This window comes from Thalassophryne amazonica, chromosome 4, assembly GCF_902500255.1.
Source record: "Thalassophryne amazonica chromosome 4, fThaAma1.1, whole genome shotgun sequence".
Classification (NCBI taxonomy): domain Eukaryota; kingdom Metazoa; phylum Chordata; class Actinopteri; order Batrachoidiformes; family Batrachoididae; genus Thalassophryne; species Thalassophryne amazonica.
The window spans coordinates 21,716,475-21,723,609 of NC_047106.1; the positions used below are offsets into that span (position 1 = coordinate 21,716,475).

Consider the following 7,135-nt stretch of genomic DNA (forward strand, 5'->3'; position numbering starts at 1 on the left):
TTATCATTGTGAAACAAACTATTAAGCATTATACTGAATTTCATTTTTCGCCAAAAGTGAAACACTAGTGGTACACCTGATAGTGCAATTACCGATATATGTTTTTGAAGTAATCAAGATATCAGGGGTGATCACTTCACTTCAACATTTCCAGCACTGATAATAATTGACAGATACAGCACTACATTTACTGGATTACAGTTTCTCTGCTGGATTACTGCTCATGACGAGGCAGCACTCATGTTATCAAAAGATTTTGGTGAACTATTTTGTCATTATATTAAATACTTTGGACACATACTTCTTAAAATGGAAAATGTCATTCACATACTGTGAATTCTGTTTAACCTATAACCACTGTTTTCTTGTAGAGCATCTGCACAGCACCACCAGACAGTCGAGCTGTGTTTTTGAGCCTGTCAGGGTCTTATAAGGGTTTTCCTTCTCAGCAGCGACCATCATCACCCAGCATGAGTTTTTCAGAGAGCAACCATGAAGGTATTTTATTTGTATCTGTGTGCATCTTTGCTGTCCACACGCAGTGTCATGGACTGAGATTACCCCTGTACCAGATTTGTATACTCACTATTTGAGCATGCGTGAGAAAAAGAGAGTTTGTTCTGTACTGAGTTTACCCCTTTCTCGGGAAGATGCAAGTCCACGTCTTCATCGTGTTGACCCGCTGGCTGAGCAGGTCCAGATGGAGAAGCTGGAAAAGCTGCAGCAGGACTATGTCAGGATCACACACCTGCAGACACGCACAGGTAAACTAAGTCATGTTGTCATCAAAAGTGGTGAATATGAACTTCATCTGGATTCTATACAATAACATTTTTTAATATTTTAATTCTGAGCAAAAAGTGTTTCTGAATAAAATTAAACAAACTCAGTATTTCATAAACTTAGTGGAAATATTTATTTGTAACAAAGGAATTAGTCCATGAACCAGTCTTCAATTTTGATGTAATCGGGACCACTTTAGGGGAATAAAGGACACTTAGAGGCTCAGTGTACCATGACCTACCCAAAAATGTATGATAGCCATCCCAAGGTGGCAGCTGTAGCCAGGTAGGGGTCAATGAAGGGTTACACAGAGGTCAAAATTTAACAATGATTGAAACCGTTACCCTGGACCAGCTCTACACGCTCCATCGGGTGCTCGAGGGTTCATGGGAGTTCGCCCAACCAGTCCACATGTGTTTTGTGGATCTGGAGAAGGCGTTCGACCGTGTCCCTTGGGGCACCCTGTGGGGAGTGCTCCGGGAGTACGGGGTCCGGGGTCCTTTGCTAAGGGCTATCCGGTCCCTGTACGACCGCAGCAGGAGCTTGGTTCGCATTGCCGGTAGTAAGTCAAACCTGTTTCCAGTGCACGTTGGCCTCCGCCAGGGCTGCCCTTTGTCACTGGTTCTGTTCATTATTTTTATGGACAGAATTTCTAGGTGCAGCCAGGGTGTAGAGGGGGTCTGGTTTGGGAACCACAGAATCTCGTCTCTGCTGTTTGCGGACGATGTGGTTCTGTTGGCTTCGTCAAATCAGGACCTTCAGCGTGCACTGGGGCGGTTTGCAGGCGAGTGTGAGGCATCCGGGATGAAAATCAGCACCTCCAAATCCGAGGCCATGGTTCTCGACCGGGAAAAAGTGCTTTGCCCTCTTCAAGTCGGTGGAGTGTCCTTGCCTCAAGTGGAGGAGTTTAAGTATCTCGGAGTCTTGTTCACGAGTGAGGGATGGATGGAGCGTGAGATCGATAGACGGATCAGTGCAGCGTCTGCAGTGATGCGGTCGCTGCATCAGACCGTCGTGGTGAAGAGAGAGCTGAGTAGGGGGGCAAAGCTCTCGATTTACCGATCGATCTACGTTCCGATCCTCACCTATGGTCATGAGATTTGGCTCATGACCGAAAGAACGAGATTGCGGGTACAAGCGGCCGAGATGAGTTTCCTCCGCAGGGTGGCTGGGCGCTCCCTTAGAGATAGCGTGAGGAGCTTGGTCACTCGGGAGGAGCTCGGAGTCGAGCCGCTGCTCCTCCACGTCGAAAGGAGTCAGTTGAGGTGGCTCTGGCATCTTTTCCAGATGCCCCCTGGACGCCTCGCTGGAGAGGTGTTCCGGGCATGTCCCATTGGGAGGAGGCCCTGGGGAAGACCCAGGACACGCTGGAAGGATTACATCTCTCGGCTGGCTTGGGAACACCTTGGGGTTCCCCCGGAGGAGCTGGGGGAGGTGTGTGTGGATCGGGAGGTCTGGGCGGCTTTGCTTGAGGTGCTGCCCCCACGACCCGACTCCGGATAAAGTGGAAGAAAATGGATGGATGGATGGATGAAACCATTACCATATTTTTCTGTGGCTGTTTTGGAGAAACTGGGCATCAGCTTTGTCTGTTGCTTCAACAATTTAGTTTCTTAGTCGAGTGACATAAAGAACTTTGTTTAAAAAAAAGACGTGAAATTTCAGCTGCAGTGTGTCAGAAGAAACAGTGGGGACTAAAGCGTAGATTTATTTTTTAGCTAATACCACTGTACTATGAATCAGTGGACAAAAGTTACCTCGTACTTAGTTTGTCCAGACACAGGCCCAGAGTTGTCCCTGGTGTTGTGGAAGCTTCCCTCACCTGTCTGTTTTGCTTACCAAAGCTGTGTTGGAAAAAAAACACAAAATGACCACACAGCTTCTGTCCTTTTTACAATATTTGTTTGACATAATGCAGTTTCTGATAGTGAATCCAGTTGTTAAATAGTGATATGACACACATTCACGTCTACATTTCCAATTACGTTTTAGGCAAAGATTCGTGAGCTGCAGATGAAATTGCACGAGGAGGAGCACCACAGAAATCTGATGCGGGATCAGATGAACCAGGTGAGCACTTTTAGTGTTTTAATTTCACTTTGTGCCATACAGGAAGAACAGTGTATTGCTTTAAATTTATTTTTCATCTTGAATGGTGAGTACAAGCAAATGCACAGTAAATGTGTCTTATTTTTTTCAGTTATGCACGGGTTTGGAGGCCGATTGGCTCCTTCTGCAGTCCAGATCACCGCCTTTAACCACGACACAACCCAAAGAAAAGAAGTCCAATACAAAGGTAGAAACTTCACGTTTTCTCTTAAAGCTGGTTTAACTAGACTTTCAGAAAGTTTTCAGACTTTTCCACTTTGTCTTATGCCAGAATAGTTTAAATTTGTTTATTACTTTTCTTCAGAGCTCACCCCCCCCCCCCCCCCCCAAAAAAAAAAATCCTATTTCTAAACTTTTCAGGCAGTTCCTGAAAAGTCTGATAAGTAATTGTATAAACAAAATATAAGAACTATCATTAAAATAAATCACTTTCATGGGCAGTTTTCTTTAGATAAATCAGGGGATGGATTCATTTGTAGACATTGCTGTATTTTCCAGATTTTAAGTCGCACTTGAGTATTAGTAACATCTCTCTAAACATGTACCATGAAGAGTGCAAAAAATACATAAGTCAAATTTATTTTTAAAATGTGCTCCTGCTTCATGCAACAAAAAAATCAGAATTAATTTAATGTGTGCATTACCTATATCATAACCATCATACAGCAAACAGAAGCTAACAGGCTAATTCATGTTATTGCACGAGGCACAGAACAGATGAAAACATCTGTTCAGAACTGAACATGTGCACATTTACCTCACTAAATGTAATTAAATGTTTTAAACTCCTGTATGTTTTCAAAACCAAGTACTTGACATTTCCTTCAGTGTCCTGCTCGTTGTTTGTTCCATCTGTCCAACACAGCCAAAACAAGTGGAGCGTTTGGCAGTATGAAGGTTAGATTTTTTTCCCTTTATTCAAGAACGTGGTCTCTCTGTTTGAGAGCATGATTTATTAATTTCTATCATTCTCTGAGACCCAGCACATCCTTCTCTTTAAGATGTTCTTGTTTTATGGTGGTTGGAATCCAGCTTAATGGTTTATTATCGCCACAGTCTGCTCTGGAGGGTGAATCACAGTTGATTTTTTTTTTTTTTTTTCAGAAATTCGTACCTCAGCAGACGTCATCTGTGAAGCCACACTACCGACTTAACCGGAGAGATGTGGATTTCGTTGTTGGAATGGTAATGTGGACATGCATCACTTTGTAGTGTTTCAAACAGAGTAATATAATTTTTATTTCTACTCAATCTGACTCATTCGCTCTCTGACCCAACTTCAGTCTGCAGGCTGCAGCCACCCAGTCAGAGAAAACATCCCATCAATTTTATCTTCCCTCAGGAAAGCACCAGCAGCTTCTCTCCAGAAAACAAGTGCTGAACACCCCTGAGATGTCTGATCACGGACATTCCAACAAATCCTCCTCTGGAACTGATAAGCTCTCAGAATTACTACAAGCCCTGCGGGAAGAACAGCAGCTCATGAGCAGGTAAGTCTCATTCAAACATGATGAGAAGTTTCTCAGATGTCACACGTTGTTATGCTGCCCACTAGTGGTTGCACGACTTCATAATTTCAAAGTCAACAATTGCATCATGAAAGTAGAGAAGAGGACAACTTATGTTCCGCAGGGAAACACGACATCCAGACCATTTTATGAAGTTTGTAGTTTGGAATATTGTCCTTTCTCCAGTTTGATCAGTCCTTTGTAATGTCTGTGGTCCAGTTGTCGAGGACTCCACACTTGAACCCACACTTTATTTTTCCAGTGTCATCAGCCAGTTATTAACAAACGTAGTCTCCTTTTTCCCCTTTTGTAAAAAAGCCACATGTTCACACGTGCTGAAAAACACACAACAGATATGCTGATTATAACGACATTACGCATCCTGTTGGCTTTTCCAGTGTTACACCGAAATATGGATATTCACACACACACACACACACACACACACACACACACACACACACACACACACACACACACACACACACACACACACACACACACACACCTCCCCAGAAACACTGGAAAAAATTTCAGTGTTCTCAGTTATCCAATTTGACGACACGCCGTCCTCCATCATGACTGTTGTAGCAGTAATATTATAACTGCTAATTTGAAACTAATTATTTACTTTTGTATGTGATACATTTGCATTCTTTTCATATTCGTTAAGTTTCCAGTATTGCAGTTTTGGAAAAGACGAGACATTTTCCATCTTACCTACAGCAACCAGCTGGGATAACTTTCCTGCTCCATAAAAATAGCAACAATGCTCGAATACGTTACTGCGTGCGTCCATATTGTTTTTAGAGTTTGTTAAGTGATCACACATTTTTCAGAACTCAGAAGTTCTCACATTCATTTTTCTGAGTTTCCAGTTGTTTTGAACGCAGCATTATTCATCAAACTCTAATTTAGCTGCTAACTGTTAGCACCTGTGCCAGGCGCCACTGCGCACCAGTACAGAGTAACAGGAAGTGAAAGGCACTGACGCGAGGTGTTTAAAGTCTCACAGACGAATGCTGCATTCAGGCACGTAGAACATTTGCAAATCTGACCAATCGCAGCAGTGGATATTGCAAACGTTCTGCCTGAGTGCAGTCTGGGAGCGAGTCTCCCCGGTGTCGCAGACCGACAGGTCCCCCCCTAAAAACATGGTCCACCCTGCCTTCACTGTGCATGTGTCATTTTGAACCACAGCAGCACATCTGAGACTGACTCTCTACATCCAAAACAATCAAAGGGAATAATGTGATTATTAACCATCGGATGACAAGATAAAACCTCTTAAATCATTATAAAGTCAGTTTAAAGCAGTAACAAGGTGATAATCGGTGAACTCTGGCTGACACTCTGAAATGATGTCGGCGCAGCAGCAGCTCGTCTGCTGTGGTTCTCTGATCGTTTCCTCCGTCTTTTATTATGAAATCATGCTGAATTTATGTGGAAATGACTGTTGTACAAAAGCTTCAGATATCTGTTGCTGAGATAGATGATGACTGGAGTGCAGTTTAAAGCAGTAACAAGGTGATAATCTGTGAATTGTAGCTGATGCTCAGAAGTGACGCATGCGCAGTGAAGGCAGGGCAAACCGATTTTTAGGGGAGACCGTTTGGTCGGTGACACCGGCATTACCGCTCTGTGCAGCAGGCACGACTGTCATCGACACGTGATCAGTGACAAGTCGAGGTCAGTTGCACAGCAGCAAGTTTGACTTGTTATAATGTCAATGACATTTTGTTTGCACGACGAGTTCACGAGGCAGCTGGAAGAGAGCATGTCGAAAGAGGAGAGAAAAGCTCTTTACAGGGAGCAGGAAAGGCTGCTGCTGGAAATGGAGAAGAAGGGAGACCAGATCGGTAAACTCTACCAACATCAAAGACAGGTTAGTGTTCACGTTAAACACGCACACGTTCTTGCACCTGACCCTTATTTTCAGTCTCCTTTACATTTTTTGCTCTTTCTTCAAGGTTAAACGTGTCCAGAAAGAGGCCAAGACTCAGAAGGGTCGTGGACACGAGGAGAGAAGGGCTACGACAGCGGCCCCTAGAGGTCACCCTGCTGAACAGCTCAAACCCAGACCAGGAGAACTCAGCAGGAGGAATTTGGGGCTGTTGAGGGACTTGAAGGCAGTGCAGGCTTCACTAAAGACCTGAGCCTCTGTGCACCTTCAGCAGTAAAAGATGGCGTTTCTTCTGCAGTCCCTCGAATGATGGTCAACAAACGTAGCTGATTTTTAAATACTGATGAACTTTTGTGCCGTTTAATAAAAAAGCTGGTTTGTTATCTTCTGGTTTGTTATCTGGCTTGCGTCTACTGGTGGTTGGCTCTCACTGCGGTATTGTATCACTTCCTGTTCCCCCCTGGCAGATCCCGAGCAGCCGGGAAAGCAGGCTGACTGGGTGACTGTGAGGAGGAAGCGTAGCCCTAAACAGAAGCCCCGTGTACACCGCCAACCCGTTTACATTTCTAACCGTTTTTCCCCACTCGGCGACACACCCGCCGAGGATCAAACTCTGGTTATTGGCGACTCTGTTTTGAGAAATGTGAAGTTAGCGACACCAGCAACCATAGTCAATTGTCTTCCAGGGGCCAGAGCAGGTGACATTGAAGGAAATTTGAAACTGCTGGCTAAGGCTAAGCGTAAATTTGGTAAGATTGTAATTCACGTCGGCAGTAATGACACCCGGTTACGCCAATCGGAGGTCACTAAAATTAACATTGAATCGGTGTGT

General features: G+C 44.2%; 1 pseudogene; it reads left to right on the top strand.

Annotated features, from left to right (window-relative positions):
* The first annotated feature begins 650 nt into the window (after nt 1-650).
* On the top strand, nt 651-6,617 carry LOC117508878 (annotated as a pseudogene).
* Nucleotides 6,618-7,135: the final 518 nt, after the last annotated feature.